Below are 25,401 nucleotides of genomic sequence, written 5' to 3' on the forward strand. Positions count from 1 at the left end.
TGGATAGCAGTATGGTGATCTCTTAGAAAATTAGGAAACAACTTCCCTCAAGATCCAACAATACCACTTTTGGGTATATACCCAAAGGAAACTCATTCGTACCACGAGGATATGTGTTCAACTATGTTCATAACATCATTGCTTGTCATAGCCAGAACATGGAAACAACCTAAATGCCCCTCCACCAAAGAATGGATAAGGAAAATGTGGTACATTTATACAATGGAGTACTACACAGCAGAAAAAAATAACAACATCTTGAGATTTGCAGGCAAATGGATGCAGCTAGAAAACATCATACTGAGTGAAGTAACTCAGACCCAGAAAGATAAATATATGTACTCACTCATAAGAGGCTTTTAAACATAAAGCAAAGAAAACCAGCCTCAATTCACAATCCCAGAGAACCTAAACAATAATGAAGACTCTAAGAGAGACATACATGGACCTAATCTACATGGGAAGTAGAAAAAAACAAGATCTCATGAGTAAATTGGGAGCATAGGGACCATGGGAGAGGGTAGAAGCGGGAGAGAAGAGGGGGGCGCAGAGAGAAATGTATAGTTTAATAAAAATCAATAAAAATTAAAAAATAAAGCCAGCCTTTAAGGAAAGAAATACAAATGGCCAATATTTATTTCAAAAAGGTGTGCAACATCCTTAGCTATCAAGAAATACAAATTAAATCTATGCTGAGATTCCACCTCACGTTAGGATAAATGACTATCATAAAGAAAACAACAAGTCCTGGTGAGTATGAGCCACAAAAGCTTGTGCTCTGCTGGAGGGGGTAGAAATGTGTACAGTTACCAAAGAAATAAGACTCAAGGCTCCCTGAAAATCCAAAACTAAGAACATATGAACTAATTATACCAATCTTGGATTTACTCAAAGAACTCTTTAAGGGAATATACTATAGACAGATATTCACTGCATACTACTGACAAACTAAAGATATACTATATAGCATATAATATGTACACAGAATACATTATATTATATTTTGTACCATATATTCTATACATATACACCATACATATATGTATGTGTTATATGTGCCATATATTCTATATGTATATTGCCATAAATATGTATTTGCGACATACTATATAGATAGATGTATATGCTACACATGTACTATATACTATATATTAAATATATAGTACATATACTGTATATTTTGTACTGTATTATATAGAGTCTAATAAAAATATTATAGACAAATATTCACTTTGCCAGAAGGTGGAACCAGTCTAAATGTTCATCAACAGAGGAATATATTTAAGTAATATGGTATAATGCATATAAAAAGTAGAATTTTGTCTAAACACAAGAAAAGTGAAATCATGACATTTGCAAGAAAATGGAGAGAACTGGAAATAATTATGTTAAGTACAACAAGCCAAACTCAGAAAGATAAACATCAGGGTTTTTTCACTTTCTCAGGTGTATTTGTGTGCAATTATTAGCAAGAATATGGAAAAACTGGAAATCTCACATGCTGATGGGATAAGATAGTTCAGCCAGTTTTAATGGTTCTTCAAAGTCTTTAACACAGTTACCCTGTACCTTGGTCTAACAGCTCCATTCCCAGGAAAATTTCAAGGAAAACAAAAGCATCTACAACATAGTATTATACACAAAAATCAGAAGGTAGCAATAACTAAGATGTTCATCAATGACAGGTGAATACATAAAATGCAGTAATATCACTCATCAGAAGAATAGAGAAAGGGATGAAGTACAATAAACATAAAACTCAGAAACACTATGGGAAGTAAAACCAGTCATTTACAAACGACTAAATATTGAACAATAGCACATATACAAGGTTCAGAACAGGCAAATTCATGGGTACAGGAAGCAGAGTCACTGTCCAATTTGGTTGAGAAAGAAAGAAAAAAATGGGAAGTAACCATCAGTAGGTTCACTGTTTTTGCTTGGGAATGTGTACTGAAATTAAACTACTGTAAGGTCATGCTAAAGCAATAGTTGTGAAACTCTATAAATATGCTAAAACCCACTGAATATCACTACAAGTTATATATATTTATGGTGTATAAATTATATCTCAATAAAACTTAAAGTGGCAAGGAATTGGCATGCAAACAGTCACAAATACTTCAAAGATCAATCTGGCAACATCTGGTATAGTTGGTATATGCAAGGGCCCAGCAGTTCCATTCAGACATTTAACCACACAAAAAACTCACACATGAGAACAAGGAGATGTCACAAGAGTGCTCACTGCAGTATTATTTTTAGTAGTTGAAAAACAGAGGGCTGGAGAGATGGCCCAGTGGTTAAGAGCACTGACTGCTCTTCCAGGGGTCCTGAGTTCAATTCCCAGCAACCACATGGTGGCTCACAACCATCTGTAATGAGATCTGGTGCCCTCTTCTGGCCTGCAGGCAGACAAGCAGGCAGAACACTTTGTACGTAATAGATAGATAGATAGATAGATAGATAGATAGATAGATAGATAGATAGATAGATATTTTTTAAAAAGAAAAATAGAAACAATGTGTTTATGAAGAAAAACATGGGTAAACAAGCTAGAGCATCATTTTATAAATGAAACATCATGGGACACATCCACAGACAAACACTTCAGAGCTAGAATGCCGAGGGCTGAGGAAACAGAGTATTTGCCTAGCATATGGAGATTTCTTCCCAAGTACTGAAAAAAAAACCAATTGAGTAAAAAGAAGCTACAGGATTGAGTACATGGCATTGCATGATTTATCACTCCAAATACTGTTTGGATACATAACGATATAATAACATCAAAATTACTGGGGAATCAAAATCGAAGTGTTACGGTAAGAAAGATAATAAAACACGATGACAAAAACTTTATGTATATCACTATTATTATTTAAAATGCACAACAGTCATGTCAAATTGATAATTTATTAGCCTATGCAATGGTACATGGGCACTGCTTATATTAGTCTCCATTCTTTCCTTGGGATGTTCAAAATATATTTTAACACACAAAAATGGCATGATCCAACAAAGCCTCCCCAAAAGACATTTCTGCTTTCAAACCAACACTTTGAGGTTGAATATTACTCATTTGTGATAGCATTATATCACTACTAAAACCCAAAGGATTCACTTTAGAATGCTACAAAATTTAAAAGGTGAAATTATTATGCATGAACTCAAACACTTTGAAAACCAGACGCTCTCTGACCTTACCACTATTGTCACTTGATAAGGTCACTGTTCAAGAATCAAACATTCACTCAAGGGTGAGGGGAGCATTCAGGGAGGGTCTCTCTTTGCCATTCCTTCAGTAGAAATCACAGAAATGACAACTGTAATTAAACACATTTTCAAAATTACCTATGAGTTTTGAGTCAGGGTGAAAATCATTTCTAACCTTATGAACTTTAGCATTCCATGTTACTAAAAGAAACCCTTCGTTTTCCTTAAATGGGCAGAGCAAACGGCAGTTAAGCACCGGGCGTGTCTGCCTTTGACCATTTGTGGCTATTCCACTTTCCATAGAGACAAATGAAACAAGTTCAATATTTAAAATGCAATTGCCTCTTACTGCAAAACTGAATGCTTTAAGGAAAACATGACCAAAGAGGAAGGAGTACTGTTTAACTGCTAAATCACAGAAATTAGTAGCTTCTTTCATGATATGCTAATGATGTCTAACAATTTAGAGAGCAGAGGCATGGAAAAAACAAAATGCAAAACACAGTCTTTTTTAGGTGGCAGGGAAGCTTAGAAATCCTACAATCCACAACTATTATGACTCTTATGAAGATGTGCCTTTTCTGAAAATGTAAAGTATCATTTTGTCATTTGGGGGTATTGATATCGATAGAGACTGCCCTTCGTTGACCCTCTCCTCAAAGAAATACGACAAGACAAAGTAAATGAAGACCTTCCATCTCCTAATATAATTTACTACAGCCCCGAGTACATTCTGACCAGGGGAGACAAACAGTGTGGTGGGCTGGCTCTGAATGAGTCTCTGTGGCTGCTCAGAGCACACTCAAAAAGGGTCCCAGCAGTGTGGCAGATTCGTTACAGAAGAGGAAGTTGACACAGGTCAGCATCAGAGACAAAGAAGACTCATCACCCCCACCATCACACTGATTTAGCTGTAGAAGCATTCCAGGTTGGGATAGTTTTTGCTCAAATGACTTAAACAAAATTTAAACAACCACTAGCAAACATCATCAGAAATAAGTATTTGTTGGGATTTTAAAAGGGGGAGTTTCAACAACTAGAACAATAAATATGAATAGGTGGTCGGGCTGGCAGGAAAACCAAGAGCTATAAGAGGGAGATTTTTTAAATACTGTTTTGTTTCTTCTGAATATTTCATATAAATGGAATGATTCTGTATGTGACCTTTTGTGATTATATATTTTTATTTAGCATACTGCCCTCAAAATTTATCCAACTTGCAGCAATTCTATTATTTTATTCCTTTTTACAGCCAAATAATATTTTAGTTTATGGCCACATCACATTTGACTTTTTCATTCATTACTTGATGAAACTTTGATTCATTTTTCCTTTTAAAAATTAAATACTTCACTAGAACATTAAGTAAGAGAATTGTCAAGTATTTAACCTAAGAATTACAAAAGAAGCAGTTGGTAAAGAGTACCCAAATAACATCTATGAAATTGGCAAGACTATTATGATGTCGTAGTTGCTAAAAATGAAGGGGAAAATCTATTCCCAGTTTTAATTGTAAAATTTAAAAATAAGCACATAGCTTCAACGTCTCCAACAAAAGAGCCTCACAGCTGCTGTTTACACTGCGAGCAAGTGAGTAGGGAGACCTGCGAAGAGAATGGGAGAGAGCTATTACGTACTCCAGGCAAAATGGCTTTGTCTTGAGTAGATCAAATGCAATGTACTCTCTAATTTAGAAAATATTTTAGAAGGTATATTTTGTTATTGTAGCTAAAATAATCTTAGTCATAAGACTTCTGTAGTTTCTTGTAATTCCTCGATATTTACTAAAAGTTCTTTGCCAATTTAGTTTTGCTCAAAGTGCAAATTTCTTTTCCTTCCTTTTTTCATTTTCTCCTTGTACTTAACATGGAGGTGGCTGGAAAGATGGCTCAGTGGTAGGAGAGATGAGTTTAATCCCAGCAGCCATGTAAAGGTCAGGTCCAGCACATGCCTACAACACGCGGAGGGTGGGAAGGGTGAAGACTCCAGGAGCGTACTGGGCAGCTAGACTGCTAAATCACTGAGTTCTAGGTTTGGTGAGAAATTCTCTGAAAAATTAAGGTGGAGATTTATACAAAAAGACACTTCATTTCCTCTTCTTCCCTTTGCATGTGCACACATGGGCATACACACACACACACACACATGCACACACACACCAGGGGCTTTTGAGGATAGAGAGAGGTGAATAGAATTCCCTTATAGCTTCAGTGGCAGACATCTTCCTGCCATGCATGTGGCCATAGGCGCCACGCCTTACTGCAGCACACACTGCTCAAATTCTACTAAACAGATAACTGCTATTTCATATGCCTTTTGAGCTGCTTCACTTAATATTTAGATACTTGACTATATATATATATATATATATATATATATATAATCAAATGGTGATGTATATTTGTATATTTTGACTTTTCAGGGCCTACTTTATATGTGTTTTCACATATATTAGCTCAACTATTTACATTGTCTGGGATATATGTGGTTGTATTTCCATGAGAGAAGCAGCATTATCAGTGTTGAGCTTGGGAAAACAGTGGGAGAAGTTAATGATCCAGATTACTTGGACTGAGTACACTGGACAAATGAGCCTCAAACTGAACCTTTTTCCAGGTATTTCATCTCTCCTAATCTGCTACTAGGTGTGTGTGTGCATGCGTGTGCGTGTGTTGCTGAGGAATGAACTGAGGCCTCATACATACATGTCAGTGAACTGCCTATCTTCAGCCTACTGAAAAAGTTTTAAGAGGTTCGAAGTCTGTTCCAGCCTAGAAATAAAGCTAATGGTTTCTGGTGGAATGGCGGGGGAGGGGGGTGTGGGGGAAGGGGAAGATCAGTAAAAATATAGTGGAGGTGGGAGCAGCAAGATGGTTTGGCAGATAAAGGCCTGACAACCCGAGTTTAATCCCTCGGAACCACATGGTGGTAGAACTCCCTCTCACAAGCTGTCCTCTGACCTCCAAATACCACTGCGGCATGTGAATATTTACTCTCACAGACTAGTAAATAAAACAGATGTAGTAAGTCCTTTTAGAAAACATAAGGAAAGGGCCAACCATTCATATTACAAGAGGAAATTCCATTAGACTCACAACCTAAAAAAACTTCAAGTCTTTTCAAGTCTTACCTACTGGCAGAAACTAGGTTCCCTTCAGACTGATTCCAACTATTCTTATTACACTGTCCATTACCTAGAATCTATACAGAAATAGATGGCTCTGCCAGTTTCTCAGGCAAGTCTAGAAGCATCCCAACACCCACTTAGGATGGCTTCCTGCTCTGCCTCCCAGGAAAGCATCCCTTTTGACGACTATAAATGACACCGTTGAGAACGCTGCTGGGCCTGTTTCTTTGTGCGCGTGCTCACAGACACCTGGCCTCAGAGGGTGGCTATACACAATGCAGCTGGGCACTGTGCCACACACCTGTGCTCCCAGCACTTAGGAGGTAGGTGCAGGTGGATCAGGACGTCAAGGCCAGTCTCAGCTATGTAGCGAGCTTCAGGCCAACCTCAGCCCTTACATGTGCCCCTGATTCAAAAAATCAAAAGGAAAAAAGTTCATTTCCAAACTGTTTCCCGAAGTGTCTATACCACTTTACATTCCCAATATGAGGTCTCTAATTAGTCCATACCCTGCCGATGCTTTTCATTTTCTTTTTCATCCTCTATAGTAGGAACGAAGCATCACTGTGGCTTTCTCTAATTACCTAGTAGTAATGAGTGGCTTTTCAGGATTGATTTATTCAGAAGCGATCATATCACTTCCGTATATGTTTCATAGGAAGTAAATGTTATTTTGGAAGCAGAAGAGGGGCGAGTGGAATGTTTCTGTGGGTAAAGTGCCCGTCACTAAGCCTGATGACCCTAGTTTAGCCCCTGGAAACCACAGGGTTGCAGGAAAGAACTGTGCTCACAAGTTGTCCTCTGGCCTCTATATCTACTCTGTGTCATACACGTGGATGCGTGTGCACACACACATACATAAAGAAACAGATGCACGTGAGTCTAGGAAATCAGTTCCTGGCTTAGCACAACTCAACATTCCAGAAGACAACCTAAACATTCGGAGGACAGCTGTAACTTTCAGCACTGCTTTGCTCCATGGGGCTCTCTGTTTGCTAAGTCTGTCTTACCAAGGCTCCTAACAGTTCGTACAGAGATGGACAGGTTAAATTCTTCTTTACAGCTACACAATACAGGCATTTCTGTGTACTGGCATTTCAATTGTATTTTAATAAATAAAGGCTGCCTGAAGATCTGAGAGTAAAACTGGTCAGCCTTACAGACCAGGTGATGGCAACACACACCTTTAATCCCAGTAGCCACACTAGCTGCCATAGAAATCAGGCAGTGCATGCCTTTAATCACCATAGAAATCAGATGGTGCAAGCATTCAATCCCAGCCCTAGAGAGGAATATGAAACAGGAGGCAACAGCTCTCAATACACAGTCTCATTCTGAGATGAGGTAAGAGCCAGTGGTTGGCTGTTTTGTTTTTCGGATCTTCAGGTTGACCCCCAATTTCTGACCCTGAGCCTTTATTAACCGTGCTTCTTTTCTGTATGAAGAAGCCACCTGTTTTAATTAGCCAGAAAAATCTACTATATAAATGAAGATATTTCTTTGCAATATCAGAGAGATTGCAGCTTTGGGGATAGCTCCCCTTCCACTAGAGTTCCTAGTTCTGAAGTTGAGCCTTACAGGTAAGAGCAGATTTCATCCTCTCTTGACGCTCCTTGAAGTGAGCTTTATCCTCCCGTAACCCCCATACATTTGTGCTCCCCTTTCTGCCTGACTTGAGAGTTTCACAGAGTTGGGAGGCTTTCTCGTGGATAATTCTTTGTACACCGTAGGCTGGAAACAGAGGCAAATTTTAAAACAAAACAAAACAAAAATAATAAAAGCTCTCAAGTTCTCGACCAATGACTGATGGTGATTGGGGCAAAGTGTCCATGTCCTCGTACAGAATAACTTTCAAGTATCTGTTTGCTATTGGTTCCCAGAACTAATGCATCCTCAATTAGTAGCTAGACTTTCATACCTTTAATTTTGCATTCAGAAGGTGGGAACAGGGATTAGAAGCTCAAGATCGTCTCAAGCTACATAGAATGTTTGCTGTTTTACCTTTTACTTCTCGCCCAATCCTTTCTATCTTTGGCTATTATCTTTATGTATTTGCTTAGGGCATGTGTTGCATGCACGCCTATGCACGTGTGGTTTGCTTGCCTTCGCGTGCAGGCAGCTGGCTGAGTGTCTCCTTTGACCACTATACATCTTATTTTTGGAAACAAGGTCTCTCTTGTTAAACTTCAGCTCGGCCATTTTGACTAGATAGGATGGCCAGATAGCCCCTGGGACCCACTGACCCTGTACTCTCAGCACTGAGATTAGAGACATGGGCCACCATACCCGGCTAGCGATGGAAGCTCAGGTCCATAGAGTGCACAGCAAGCCCTTTGGCCATGAAGCCACCTCCCCAGTCTTACTTGTTCTTCGCCTGAATGCTTCTACCATTTTACTGAGATCAAACCACAGATCCCTGTTCTAAACCGTGATACCCTACTTGCGCTTTCCAGCATGGAGAGTGCATGTTAGCTAAGTATGGTTGGCGGCTCCCAGGCAGTGCTAAAAATGTAATCATCTTCAGAGGTCTAGAGATCACAGAAAAAAAAAAAAAACCACTTGAAATCACCGTTAGTTGATACAAAACATTAGCATGTTGAGGAAAATCAGATACCGGAATTTCCATGACTTCTGTGTAATAATGACAAAACTTTCTACTCATGAATTATGCATAGAACTCTATTACAGTTTCTTTAAATAGTCCTCGTTTACACTCTTGTTATATTTTCAGACAATGTTGCCAGAAATAGTCTTGAATATGCAACATTTTGCATATGGATGGTCTATCTTTGGGATCGATGAACAGAAACAGAATCGCTGGGGCAAAAAAACCAAACCACAACTACAAGGGCTAGTAATAGATCTCAGCTGGCACAACACTTGACGTGCAAGCATGAGAACCTGAGTTCAATCCCCAGGAACCACAGAATAAAGCCGGATGTGGTAGCTCACGCCTGTAATCCCAGCACTGGGGGGAGAGAGGGGAGACTCCCAAGGGCTCAATGCCAAACAAGTTAGACTAATCAGGGCGTTAGAGGTCAAGTAAGACACAAAAGGTTGAAATGTAAGGTTTCTCAGGAATAACACCAAAAGACGACTTCTGGCCTCAACATATATACAAAAGCATGCACACGTGTGTGGGGGTAGAGGGGACATAGACATATACAAAGAAGACATACAAGGACACACATATACAAAGAAGACACCACCACAAACTGCTTCCTTGGGGATTTGCCAATTTTAGCTTCCACTTAGCAATGTAAAGGAATTCCTATTTAAATTAACAGCACAATCAAAATATTTTTATCTGTCCATTTGGCAGGTGAAAAATTATATCTGCTTTTTCCTTCCATGAAAAACTGATCATTTCATCTGGAATCATTGTACACATAACTTGTCTGGTTATATTTTTATCAAATTATTTGTAGTCCACTCATTGATTTGTAGGTGCTCCTTATATACCAAAGAACCTTTCGTACGAAATACAAATTGTAACTGTTCCCACAGTTTAGACCTGGACTTCTGGTTATTATTTTTTAACTTGAAAAAAATTTTAAGGCTAGGGATACAGGTCACGTGGTAGAGCGGCTGCCTGGCATGGAACAAAGACCTGTGTTAGATCCGCAGCGCCACGGAAAACTGAATGTGGCAGCAGACACCTGCAATTCTTGCATTCAGGAAGTGGAGACGGGGGGGATGAGAAATTCAGGGTCAGCACCAGCGTCACAGAGAGTTCAGTCCATGAGACTGTCTCAAAAGAGTAGATACGGATCTTAGAGATTCTCACTCTATTTTCCCTTGCTTGGTTTGCTTTTCTATTTGTTGTTGTTTTTTTTGAGACAGAGTTTCTTTGTGTAGTCCTCGCTCTGTAAACTAGGCTGGCCCTGAATTTACACAAATCTGCCTGCCTCTGTCTCCCAAGTGCTGGGATTAAAGGCGTGCGCTACCATTGCCTGGCATCCCCTTGCTGGTATTAAGCATTACTGTGCTGATTCTTTCATCCACTTCGGGCTGATTTTATGCAGGTTGGGAGAGAAGTTATCAAGTCTCACTCGTCTATATATGACAGTTTTCCTAGCGACAATGGTAAGTCAGGCTGTCTTTTTTTTTCTGTTTATTTTTGAAGTTAAAATTAAAGCATTTCTTTCTTCCTTTTCCTCCTTCAAATCCTTCCCATAAACTCTTTCTTCTTCTTTTTCAAATTCATGGTCTCTTTTTTCATTAATTGTTGTTATATGCAAATATGTGTAAGTGTAAACATATATATCCCTAAATATAATCTGCTCAATCTGTATACTGTTACTTGGACATATGTTTACAGGGCTGACCATTTGATATTGGATAAACAATTGGCATGTCCTTCACAGGAAAAACTGTTTCTCCTACTCTCAGTATTTCTTAGTTACCTGTAGTTCTTTTGGAGGGTTGAGTGGTTTAGGCGGTCCTTCTGGCTTTGTGTTGCTTTCATTGGTTAATAAGGAAACTGCCTTGGCCTAGTTGATAGGGTGAACTTAGGTAGGCGGGGGAGACAGAACTGAATTCTGGGAGGAATTCAGAGTCGGAGAGAAGCCATGGATCCTTCACCTGAGACGGACACTGGTTAGAATCTTTCCCACTGCCATTACTTTCCAGTAAGCCACTGCCATGTGGTGATTTAATAGAAATGGGTTAAATCAAGATGTGAGAGTTAGCCAACAAGAGGCTAGAGGTAATGGGCCAAGCAGTGATTTAATTAACACAATTTCTGTGTGGTTATGTCGGGGCTAAGCTAGCCAGGCGGCCGGGAAGAACAAGCAGGCCCTCTTCCTACAACAGCTGAGGCTTGTTTTCGCCCTGTCAACGTTAGCCTGTCTATTTTGTTCTCGTCCAGCTCCTGCCTGGGCAGTCATGTTGAGGAGATGTCACGGGTGTAGCTTCTGACATGACTAGGAGACATAATCTCACAGCAGACTCTGACTCTCCAGCTCTTACAATCCTTCTAACTCCCTTTGTCACAATGTTTCCTGAGCCTTATGTTCTGGAGTTGTTTGTAGATTTATCAGTTGGGGACTGGATTCTACAAACCTCCAACTTGATTGATTGCTTGTGATTTTCTGTAATGGTCTCCATCTGTTACAAAGAGAAGTTTCCCTGATAAGGGGTGAGGACTACACTTTGTTTGATAGAACAAATACTTAGAATGTAGTTAGGGATTCTGCTGGTTTAGTATAATGGTGGTTGTAGGTTCTTCTCCAAGATCTCTAACTTCACTAGTTCTGGGTAGATGGCTAAGTTTCCAGTACAAAGCATGTTTCCCTCCTGTTGATCAGATCTTAAGTCCAATTAAAGAACTGTTGGTTACTGCCAAGGTATGTGTACCACTACTGCCACTTAATATTTGACAGAGATGCCAAAAACATAAGCTGGAGAAAAGAAAACATCTTCAACAAATGACGCTGGGAAAACTGAATTTCCACATGTATAATGAAATTAGATCCATATCTATCACCTTACATAAAAACTAATGGATCGAAGACTTAATTGTGAAACCCAAAACATCAAAACTACAGGAAGAAAATAGTCTATCTTTTGCCTAATATATACTTTTAGGATTTTTGCCAACAATCAAGTGACTTTACCTCTGTGGATATATTTTTGGTCCTCTATTCTATTCCATTTGTATATTTCTGTTTGGTGTCAATGACAGTCTGTTTTTGTTATGATGGCTCTGTAGTATAATTGAAATTATACTACATATATAATTATAATTGAAACTGCTTTTTTTGGTTCAGGCCTCTTTCAGGTTTGTTTATTTGTTTCTGGGTTTCTAAAAGGATGTCAGGATTATTTTCCCTAGTTCTGTGAAAAGAGTTAATAGAATTTTGATAGGAATTACACTGAGTTCATAGATTGCTTTTAGTAAAACCACCACCATTAAAATATTATTATGTGTTGATCCATGGACATGAGAGGTCTTTAATCTTCTGGGGTCTTCTCCAGTGGCTTTTTTCAGCATTTACAGCTTACTTTGTTTGGCCAGAGTTCTTGTTAGAATTATTTTTAATTCAGGTTATTATAAATAGGAATATTTTCCTGATTTTTTTCACAGCAGGTTCATCATTGATATAAAGAAAAGCTGCTGTTTAATGTCAACCTGTCTCCCAGTACTTTGAGTTTACCAGATTTAAAAATTTCCTTGTGGGGTGTGCAAGACCCAGTAAGAAGACTATCATCACAATATTTGTAATATATTTGACTTCTTATTTTCTTATTCTCACCCAATTTTATTTCTCTAGCCTTATTTTTTTGGCTTAAGAGTTTGAACATTATATTGATTAAAAGTGGTTAAAAAAAACATTACATTCCTAACTTTAGAGTAAATGCTTTATTTTCTTTAGCATTTAGTACAATGGCCATAGGCTTGCTGTATATAGCCTTAATTATGTTGTTCCTTCTATTACCAGTTTCTTTGAGGATTATCATTAAGAGATACTGATTTTTTTTCAAAAACATGTTCTGTATTTATTGAGATAATCACATCACTTTTTCTCTGATTATATTTATATACTTTACTGTTTATTCACTTTCACTAATTTGAAATGTCCTTCCATGCCTAGAATGAAACTTGACTATGCAGCTCTGACTAGTCTGGAACTTACTATGTAGAGTCTTAGAATTTTATTGCTGTGAAGAGACACCATGACCATGGCAACTCTTAAAAAGGAAAACATTTAATTGGGGCTGGCTTACAGTTTCAGAGGTTTAGCCTATTAACGCCATGGTTAAGAAGCATGGCAGCACTCAGGCAGATGTGGTGCTGGAGAAGGAGCTGAGAGTTCTACACCTTTATCCACAGGCAGCAGAAGGAGATGGACACACTAGCCAGACTTAGGCCTCTGAGATCTCAAAGTCAGCCCCCAGTGACTCACTTCCTCCAAGAAGGCCACAGCGCCTAATAGTGCCACTCCCTATGATCAAGCATTCAAATACACGAGTTTATAGGAGCCATTCCTATTCAAACCACCACAGTAGACCATGCTGACCTTGAATTTGTAGTGATCCTCCCGCCCCAGTAACAAGAATGCTGGAATTAAAGGTGTGTGCCAATAGGTCCAACAGGTGTATGATCTTTACAATGTGTAAATAAGAATTTTTAATAAGAGAAATAAGATTTTTGTTTTGCTAAAGTTTTTGTTTTGTTTTGATTATTTTCATCAAAGAAATTTGTTCTAGTTTTGTATAAGATTAATATTGGCATTGTAGAATAAATTTGCAGGCATTCCTCGTCTTTCTTTTTACAGTTTGAGAATCAAGGATCTAGCAGGATTGAACATTGAAACCACCCAGTCCTGGTGTTTTTTTAATGTTAAAAGATTATTTATTACTGCTTTAAGTTCATTTTTTATTATGAATTTTAGGCTATTTATATTCATCTTGTTCAATTTTGCTAGGTCATGTGTATTTAAAAATGTATCCATTTAATCCAGATTTTTTTGTATTTGAAGAATAATTTTCAAAAAACTTACTAATGACCTACTACATTTCAGTGAGAACTGTCATAGTATCTCCATTTTTATCTCTAATTTTATTAATTCAGATTGTCTTTCTTTTCTGGTTAACCCAGCTAAGAGCTTGCCCATCTTGCCTACCTTTACCTCTTGCTATCCTGATTGTTTCATTGTTTTAAGGTTTCCATCCCACACATTCCCACCATGATATTCATTATCTCTTTACATTTACTAATTTGGGGCTTGGACGATATTTAGTTTTTCTATGAATCTGAAGTTATCATTAGGTTACATGAGATCTTTTTCATTGTTTTGAATGTAGGCACTCAAAGCTATAAATTTCAGAACCACCTTTGCTGTATCACCAAGTCTCCAGTTGTCTTTTTATTTTCATTTGATTCTAGGGATTTTTTTTAAGTTTCTTTTTTATTTCTTCAATGAATCACTGACTGAACCAAAGTATATTATTCAGTCCCCTGGTGCTTGTATAATATCTGTAGATTATATATTTATTTCTAGTTTTACTCTATTTTATCATCTAATAAGATATAACAAATCATTATTTTTATTTGTTAAGACTTGCTTTGTGGTCTAAAATGTAATATGTTTTGGAGACCAGTTTGCAGACCGCTGAGAAGAATGTAGACTCTACAAATGTTGGGTGGATTATTATGTGGATGTCTGTCATGTCCACCTAACCGAAGATACAGTTTAACTCTGAGATGTATTGATTTTCTCCTTTGCAATATCTATCTATTGATGACAGTGATGTATTAAAGTCACCCATTATCATTGTTTCTGGACTTACCTGTCTCTTTATGTCTAGTACTGTTTGTTTTAGGAAGGTGGGTTTACAGCATGTGATATTTAAAGCACATGTTGCATTATATATCATAATATTTAAGCATTTAAATAATTTTATATAATAAAAATATATCATAAATATGTAAGCATTTAGAATAATTATATTGTCTCAATAGACTGTTTTTCTCACTAGCGTATAGTGAATTTCTTCACTTCTGATTGTTTTCTTGTTCAGATATTATTACTGCTATCACTGCTTGCTCTAAGAATCTGTTTACTTGAAACATCATTTTCTGTCCTTCATTTTGTTTGTCTGTCTCTGACACTAAGTGAGTTTTTTTTGAAGAAGGCAAACAGTTGGATTTTTTTTTCAATTAATTCAGGCTCTGTCCTTTTAAATGGCATAGTTAGAATTTTTAGAATTTTATTGGAAGGTAACTAAATTTCTTCCTTCTAAATATTAGAGGTTAACTAAGTTAATGAATGACACCTTCTTAGTTCTCATCTATATATTTTAATATTGAAACTATTTCATGACTGTAAGGATTGAATGTATCTTTCTTCTTCTGTGTATACTGCTTTATGTATCTTTTCCAATGCTGACTTCTTACAGATTCCTTTAATTTATGCATATTATTGAAGGTCTTCATTCCTTTTCCTGTTTTAAAGGGTAACTTTGTCAATATGGTAATTGTACCATCTCTTTGGGGAGCTTGATACAAACCAGTATATGCTCTTCTGTTAGGAGTGTTGTGGGATGTGTGCTTTTATTTTGATAGGTTTGCCTCTGTGAGTGACTGAGCATTTCTCTTCTGTAGCTTTCACGTCTTTCATTAGATGAGAAATTAAACAATTCAGTATTGCCACATCTGTTTTTATTGCATCGCCTTTCTATGCCTTTAGTCTGTATTTCAATTCACTCCTCTACATCAGAATCAGGTACGACCCACATTCCACAGGTCTTAAATGCTATGCTCAAGCCTACTTTTCCCACTATTGCTGATGCAAGTGAACCTCAGCAATCTTCCATCTCTGATAACCTTTGCTGATGTAATTGATCCTCGACCATCTTCAATCTCTGATGTTCTGTAGTTCGCCTGGTGCAATCAATGAATGCTGTTCAGGTGTTAATTTGATATATTCGGCTTTTTGTTTGTACTGTTGTCTTTGCTCCGGAATTTCTCTCTTTGCAAACCTTTCTTCTAGATTGTTGATTTTTCTCATTCTAACTCTTGAACTTCTTGTTACATTGTTACTTATTTGTGTGTTTATTAGAATCGCCTTTGAGTCCCTGATGATCTTTAAGTTGCACCTTTAAATTCTTCGGCATTCTAACCATGCCTGTATCTTTGAATTCAATTACTGAAGAGTTAAGCATTTTTAGGTATCATATTATCTGGATTTTTATATTTCCGGGGTTTTTATGTTAGATTTTCCTGCATCTGTTAGGCCAGCTTCCTCAGCAATTCTATGCGAGGGTTTTCTAGGAGAATAGTCTTAAGATTTTAAATCACAGCAGTTATGGTTTTGTTTAGGCAAATGAACTAGTCTTTGCCATTATGAATTTTCAGTTTTGTATTCTTATTAGAAGGAACACTCTGTCCATGGAATAACAATAATAAAAAAACTAATCTCAGTTGGGCATAGATGGTGCATGCTTGTAAGTCCTGGAATCTGAAGGCAGCAGGACAGAGAATTTACATAACAAATTCTTGCTCTGACCAGGCTTCATAGTGAGATTCTGTCTTGATTTAGAAGCAAGCAAACAAACTTCTTCCAGGGTTTAATATAGTAGTGTCCTGGTTTGATTTTCCAAGATTAAATTGTGATTTTTTTCAATTGAATTTTTTGTTATACATTATAAGAAAAGAATACAACATTCTGGCTTGTTCTCTTAGTACATGTCTGTAATTCCAGAAATCAGGGGTATGAGGCAGGAGAATTGTGAATTTGAAGAAAGACTGGACTACACAGTGAGTCCCAGGTCTGCCTAGACAATTTAGTGAGACATTAAATCTAAACAGTAGAAACAAACAAATAATCAAAGATTGGGGGTACAGACAACTAGTTCATGAATATATATAATTTATTATTGAATATCTATTTTTCCCACACTGATTTCTAATACTACATTTGATAAATATTATTTTTTATCTGATTTTGAGCCTGCTTTTTTATATTTTGTAGTCAATCAACCTGCATAGTCAAATACTTTTTCACACTGTCTAAACCAATACAGTCTTAAGTTTTAATATTTTAGTAGGGCCAGTCTTTGCTCATCTTGCTGCTTTTGAGAAACTGTCCCGGTTGTTAATTATTGTTTCATATAACCAGCAGAGATATGTTCCCCGATTCTCAGGTTCACCTAGGAAATGCCTCATCTGCCTTCTGTATTCCTTACCTACTCCTTTTCTGCTCATAATAAGCACTTGTTCTATTTCCCTCCTTTTCCCATAAAAACTTTAATTTCTTGAAAGATTAATTATATTTTCATTAAACTAAAAGTTAATGGAGAGTACCATTATTATTTAATCTTTTCTTAAGCCTTTCTTGCCTTCTTCAGTTTTAGATAACTTAAATATTTGCTCCTTTTGAATTCTTTCTTCCTTGCTTGCATGCCTACTTCACTGAAAACCCAGAATCCTTCTCTTTTCCTCAGAGAAAGAGACTCAGCAACACTCTATATTCAAATCTGTAACTGTAATAAAAATTCATGCTCATAGTAATCATACTGGGATGAACCAAACATTTTCCTTGGTATATAAGTGATTATCTAGACGTGTACATAATGTGTTTCTAAAAAAAAATTCAATGTAAGTTGACTGGAGTCATAAAAATGTATACAAGGGAATATTACATAGTATTAAAGTATTGATTTGTAGCATATGGGTGAATCTCTGAAACATGCTATGTAAAAGAATACTAAGTCACAAAGAACATATTATTATGTAATTCTATTTATTTACTTATTTATACTTAGTTATTTTATATATGAATATTTTGCTTGCATGTATGTATGTGTAGCACTTGTGTGTCTTGGGCTAGAGGTGGCCAGAGAGGACCCGGAAACCCCCTGAATCCCCTGAAATTGGAGTTATAGATGATTGTGAGCTGCCATGCAGATGCTGGGAACCGGGCCTGGACCCTCTGCAAGGGTAGCAAGTACGTTAAAACATGAACTGTATATTTCAAACGGGTAAACTGCATAGTATGTAAATTATATTTCAATAATACAGTTTTTTAAAAGTATAGTTATAGTTTAGGTCTATAAAGGATCCTGACCTAAATATTTAAAGTAGATAATAACATTGCTAGAATGTGCATTTACATACATACATACACACAAAAAAAATTCTTTATTGTTTGAAACAGGTTCTTACACTAAGCTCAGGCTGGCCTTGAACTTGAAATGATTCCCCCTAACTCACTAACCTGAGTTTATCACTATATCCAGATAATTTTCTTCCCTCAATCCCTCCCTCCTCCCTCCATTCCCACCTCTCCTTTCTTCTTTTCTTCCCTCCCCTCCTCTCCCTCCCTCCTTCCAAGACAGTGTTTCATGAACCCCAGATGAACTTGCTGTGTGGCCAAGGATAGCCTTCAAACCCTGCTCTTCCTTTTCCAAGCACCGAGAATACCAGTGTGAGCCACCACACCCAGGGAATGAGAGAGTGGAGACAGAATGCAGGGCTTTGTATATCTGAGATAATCACTCTACCAACTGAGGGCCATTCCCTGCTCTTAGATATAATTGACAAAAAATATCTTAACATATCTAAAGTGTAATAAAATTATGGGTTTCGAAATAATTTTAGGGTTACACGAAAAGAAAACTTTCCTGGCCCCAACCAAGTAAACACAACCAGGGCCGCCTGGTGGGAGCAGAGCGCTGTACCAGCCTTTCTCACTAAAGAACCTTCACACCTTTGCGGGGGGGGGGGGGTAGAGTTTGGAAATTACACTAAAGAATGAAAACCAACTAACTGAATAAATAAAAATAAAAACTGCGAGTTGAAGTGCTTGTTAGCTAACCGACTATCACGTGATAACAGCACAGAAATTTTTGTTTCTGAATATAAGAACATTTGAATTCTGTGTTAATTCAAATTCTGCTTCTGTAACTAGACGTAGCACACGTTGCTTATCTGAGTGAACTGTTCTGAAGACAAGGTCTACCTCTAGTTTATGTGAAGTCTTACTCCTACCTTCTCGGTTGGGAATTTTTATATTTTGTTATAGAAACAACAATATCAACATTTGTAGGGAAATGCCCTAATTCTGTGGTGTCAGGAGAGCTCCTTCCTTGGCTCAGTGCCTCAGTAAGGAAAGACAGCACCTGTCTGTGCTCCCACCCTCCTCCGCCAGCTACCCACCCTACCCACCAGTCCTGTTAGTATCATTTTCTAGGTCATTTTTATTAGATCTCAACCAATTCTACAACATTATCTAAATCCTTCTATCTATTAAAAATTGATATATAAATCTTTAATTATTGTTACACATATATTATATAACAACAATATATAAAAAGACACCATGAACTTTAAAGCAAGTAAGGCAAGAAGTACTTAGGGGGGTCTGAAAAGGAGGGAAAAGAAGGGGAAATAATGTAATTATTATATCGAAAAATAAATAATGTTATTTAAAACTGGTATTTACTCCACATCCTTTCCAGCATAAGCTATCATTGATGTTTTTGATCTTAGTCATTCTGACTAGTGTAAGATGGTATTCAGAGATGGTTTGATTTGCATTTCCCTGATAGCTAAGGATGTTGAACATTTCCTTAAGTGTCTTTCAGTTATTTTGAGATTCTTTTATTGAGAATTCTCTGTTTAGTTCTGTACCCCATTTTTTAAATGGGTTATTTGGAATTTTGATGTCTAATTTCTTGAGTTTTTTTAATATATTTTGGAGATCAGTCCTTTGTCTGATGTGGGGTTGAAGATCTTTTCCCATTCTGTAGGCTGCCTTTTTGTCTTACTGACTGTGTCCTTTACTTTACAGAAGCTTCTCAGTTTCAGGAGGTCCCATTTATTAATTGTTGTTCTCAGTGTCTGTGCTCCTGGTGTTATATTTAGGAAGTGGTCTCCTACGCCCATGCATTGAAGGATACTTCCCACTTTCTCTTCTATCAGGTTCAGTGTGGTCTGATTTATACTGAGGTCTTTATTCCATTTGGACTTGAGTTTTGTGCATGGTGATAGATATGAGACTACTTTCATTCTTCTACATGTTGACATTCAGTTATGCCAGCACCATTTGTTGAAGATGCTTTCTGGTGGGAATACAAACTTATATAACAACTTTGGAAATCAGTATGGTGGTTTCTAAGAAAATTGGAAATCAACTTACCTCAGGACCCACCAATAGTACTCTTGAGCATATACCCAAAAGATACTCAATTACAATACAAAGACATTTGTTCAACTATGTTCATAGCAACATTATTTGTAATAGCCAGAACCTGGAAACAACCTAGATGTCCCTCAACCAAAGAATGGATAAAGAAAATGTGGCACATATACCCATTAGAGTACTTCTCAGAGGTAAAAAAAACAAAAACAAAAACAAAAAACAATGACATCTTTAAATTTGCAGTCAAATGAATGAAACCAGAAAAAAAAATCCTGAGTGAGGTAAAAGATGAACATGGTATACACTCACTCATAAGTGGATACTAACTGTAAAGCAAAGGATACTGAGCCTATATATAGTTCATGATCCTAAAGAAGGTAAGAAACAAGGTAAACCCTAAGAACATACATAGATCCACCTGAAAAGTAGAAATAGACAAGATCTCCTGACAAAATTGGGGGCATGGAGGCATGGGGAGTAGGGGAAAATGGAAAAGGAAGACGAGGGGAGAAGGGGAGGGGGAGGAGAACTTGAGGAACCGTGATGGTCGAGATGGGGGAAGGACAGAGAGGAGAGCAAGGAAAGAGATATTTTGACTGAGGGAACCATTATAGGGCAAGCAAGAACCTGGCTCTACAGAAATTCCCAGGAATCCACAAGAATGACTCCAGTTAAGACCCTAAGAAATAGAGGAGAGGGTGCCCAAACTGGCCTTGCCCTGTAGTCAGACTGATAACTATCTTAAATACCACCATAGAACCTTCATTCAGTAACTGATGGAAGCAGAGGCAGTGACCTGAATTGGAGTACTGGACTGAGCTCCCAAAGTCCAGTTGAAAAGTGGGAGGAATGAGAATATGAGAAAGGAGGTCAATACCATGATGGGGACACCTACTGGAACAGTTTACCTGAGCTAATGGGAGTCCACCAACTCCGGCTGGACTGGGAAGGAACAAGCATAGGGCCAAACTAGTCCCTCTGAATGTGGTTGGCAGTTGCATGGCTGGGGCAGACTGAGGGGCCATTGGCAGTGGCACCAGGATTTATCCCTACTGTTTGCTTGTACTGGCTTTTTTGGAACCCATTTTCTTTGGATGGATAGCTTGTTCAGCCTAGATATAAGCAGGGAGGGCCATGGACCTTCCACAAAGCAATGTGCCTTAACTGCTCTGGGAAGTGAATGGGGGTGGGGTGTGGGAGCAGGTGGAGGGAATGAGAGGAGGGGAGGGAGTGGGAACTGGGATTGGTATGTAATATGAAAAAGATAGCTTGTTCTATTTTTTTAAACAATAATAAAAATTTTAAAAGTGAAAAAATAAAATAAAATTGTTATTTATCTATACTGCCTATATTTCCTTAGCATATGTTTCTCTTCAGCTGGGATGTCTAGCTCTGGACTGGAATGGGACGTCCACTTATTTCCTTCTAAAGAAATAACAAAGGGGATAACGTGAAATATAACTTATGGACCTCCTTTTATATGATATGGATGCATATTTATATATTTACCTTTGTACATATGATACATGCATGTATTAAAGAAGCACATTTAACCTCCTGCCTAAAACCTAATGCATGTTTCCATGTATTTGTTTTTATTTAAACAAATCACAGCTTGTATTAAAATTAAATTTATATTCAAAAGTACTCATCTTCTTCATTCTTCTTCTTATTTAGGACACCACATACTATTATAGACAAAATCATCCTAGGTAATTTAAATGTGCAATTGACATGACGTTTTAATATTTGGATAAACTGCGTCCTTTATATTTTTCAAACTCACTTGTACTGCTTTCTTAAAGCAAGCAGCACCCCCAGGACAGCATCTGGTGAAGCTCTCCCTGTGGGCTTGCCCAGGAAAGGAAGTGAAGGAATTTCATTTCTTCCACAGTTGTGGTTGCAAAACTGCAATCACAATATGTTTCTAATGCCGTGGTGTAAGCGGGGCTTCAGAGCTCAGCAGTCTCATGTGATTTGATCCAAAGGTTTGGAATATTTAAGGCCATATCTCATCAACAGGGAAAGGAAGGCTGTTTTTCTTTTCCAGCTTTCTATGAGCTGGAAGAAAGAAATAATAATCCAGGAAATTGAAGTCTATGAGCTGGAAAATATGAATCTGATCTTTTAAAAAGCATTCATTAAAAAAAATAATAGGTGGTTCTTTAATGATAGGCTACAGCACGTCAGAGAAGTCTGGGGATAAGATAATTAGATGAGACTTGATGGTGTCTCTGTGCGCACACATCTCTGCTGATACAAAATGTTCAAACTGGTTTTTCTTTTGTCTCTGTGTGTGTGTGTTAATAATGTTTTGTCCAAGCCTTGATCCAGTCCAATGACTAGAGAATGGAACTCCTCGCCCCAACTCTCTTGGGATTCCATTCCAGAGACTAATAGATTTCGCTGTCAGAAAACATTTCCCGGATTCCGTCTTAAATTTCCGTTACTTAATTTCATCCCAGTACTTAACTATAAAGCCTCTTATCCTACCTTTAAAGTGACTTGACTTCCATGATGCTTCCATCTTTCAAATAGCTGTGAAATACCGTAACTGGACATAACAGAAAATAGGCCAACAGTATGTTTTACTTTAATCTTTCACAGTAAGTTAAAGTTTGAAGCTTGTCATGCATTTATTTTTCAGTTTGAATATTATGCAATTTGCTTTATTGAATCATGTGTGTGCCACAAACCGGTATTCTTATTGTGATCTCAGCAGTACTAGCAAAATAACTTTTAGCTTCCTGCCATGTGGTATGGACCTTTTGGATGTACATACTAAAATCTCATTGACTGACTTCACTGAGTACTGAATTATGAGACCGTGCATAATTTGCCTTCACTATCATCTCAAGCAAAGTCTCTCGGTAGTACTACTTTCCAAGCCTTGTATATGCTGCCAACTGAATGGCTGTGTTTCTGATTATTTCCCCCAGATGTATTAGCTACATTTTTCCAGGTTGAATCACATTTCATTTCCTGCCCATATTTCTAACCACTTTAGGTCTCTTTTATGTGCCCTCTCTGGTTTTGTCAACACCATCCAATTTACCATCATCTGTAAATTTAATTAACATGATGTGTATCCTCTCTTATAAATCATTAATGAAGTTTCTCTACAACCATTTGGTTTTTTAATCTAATAGTGCTTAATGTTTGTAGTCTTCCTATTTTCTTAAGAATATACCACTTCTGTCATTTAATTTTTTTTATTTGCAGATGGTAGACTAACAAAGATAAAGTTCAGAGTGGCTATTTCCTTTTTGAACATTAGCATAAAATTATCTTTATTGTTGTACAAAACAGGGTTTTACTTACAGTCTTCTGTCCTTCAAGAATTGTTACATTTTTCATCAGTGTTCATATAGCACACCATGACATAAAATTGTCGAAGAATCTTCATTTCAAATTATATTGTGCATTGAGCTATTTTAATTTTGCATTCCAATTTGACAATGATATCATTCTGCCATACTAAACAAGTAAAAAAATGTTTCTCTTTCAACTATTTGAAATCAGAAAGTTGAACCAAGATCAATGGCTCATATGAACTGACAAAAACTATTTTGCTGTTTTGACAACTGCTATTTCTTTTTGATTTACTCATTATTTTAAAATCTTCTGCTGTTTTAAAAACCTATTTTTAAACTTTAGTTCTGGGGTAGGTATAGTGATACACACATTCAGTCTCAGCACTCAGAAGATAGAAGCAGGTGGATCTTCTGGAGTTCAAGGCTGGCCTGGTCTACACAGAGTGTTCCAAGTCAGCAGGGTCACAAAATGAGTACCAGTCTAAACTTTTTTTTTTTTGATTTTTGGGCCAGAGAGATATCTTACTGTGTAAAGGCACTCACCACTAGGCATGGTGACATGACTTTGTTCCGTGGAACCCAGAGAACTGACTCCTACAGCTTGTTCTCTGACATCCACATACATGCTGTGGCATGTGCCCATACACATACATAACATAATAACATACACACACACACACACACACACACACACACACTAAAATGTAAAAAGATAACATGTATTTTATAAGGAAAATCTCTTCTTTCCCATGGGGGCAACTGTTGCTATGAGCTTTCTAAAATAATTTACTTTATAATATATCTTTGAACCTATAACTGAGAAGCAGTTTTTTAAATTAAATATCTTAGATTTTTTTGGTTATTAGTTTCCATTTTATATGAGTTAATTCTTTCTCCTACGTGTTTCTCTTTTCCTGCATGAACATTTTGCCATGTGTTTCCCATAATCTTGGAAGGAAGCATGCATCATTTTCTTCAAAAGTTCCTCACCTAAATCCCCAGGGTTAGCTTTACCTACCATCTTTTCTTCTCATAAATCCATAGCCCCAACTCAGGTCTTTGGAGCAGTTACTTGGGTTGCCTTTTTCCTCATTTACACGTAGATACATATTTTAAATGCTTATTAATGGTTTAATTTATGAAAAATACATCTGATTGCATTAAGTCAAAAAGAAGAACCCACAACCTAGTTTTTTTCAGTCAATTCTCACATTTCATTTATTTGTTAAAAGGCTAGAAAATTCATGGGCACCTAAATATAAAATCTCTATTTATTCCCCCCAAATTTTAAGCACTTTTTTTGGCTATCAAATCTATTCTTGCATATTTTTTCTTGTTGTTGTTACAATTTAATTTTTATCTCTCATCCCCATATCCATGTGACAACTTAACACATTTGCATTTTTAAGTCAAAGCTTATCTTGATTTTCACCCTTAAATATGGTTATTATACGATAAAAGGCTGACAAGTCTAGGACTCATTTGTATTTTATCAATTATCTTATTGTTGCTTTAAAAATACACGTGTCAGCTATTTAGAGGAAGCCAGTCATCTGCACATGGTTTGTAGTAGGAAACCCCACAAACAACCAAAATGACTAATAATTAGGGAGTTGGATAAATACAATCTAGCTGAGCGATACATGAAACTACTATGAACTTCACTGAAATTGACAACGGCCAACTTAGTTTCTCAGTGAGCATCTTTCTGCCCTTGAATACCTGAGATTTAAAATCAAGCAACTTGTGGGGGCCCAATGACACTTTAGTGATATTTAGGTCATCACATCTCGAGATGAGTATTTCTGGGGTGTGATTCTAGGAACACCTCACTGAACGGATTCTTAAGCGGTGATTTATGAGGGAGTGCCCACCAAAGATGGGGAAGGAGAGCAGGGCAGGGAAAGAAGGTAAGCAAAGACATAATTTCACCGCCTGGAATCGGATTTGTTCAGTGAGATGTTCCTTGGGTTAATTGTATTTCTCAGCTTTTCTTAACCATAATGCTTTTGGTCCATTTTAGATATTTCTGATAGTGATTTTAGATGAGATTTCTCTTGAAATTTGTGGACTCTTACTAAAGCATACTCCCTTCTGT

This window comes from Myodes glareolus, chromosome 22, assembly GCF_982192425.1.
Source record: "Myodes glareolus chromosome 22, mMyoGla1.1, whole genome shotgun sequence".
NCBI classification, from domain to species: Eukaryota; Metazoa; Chordata; class Mammalia; order Rodentia; family Cricetidae; genus Myodes; species Myodes glareolus.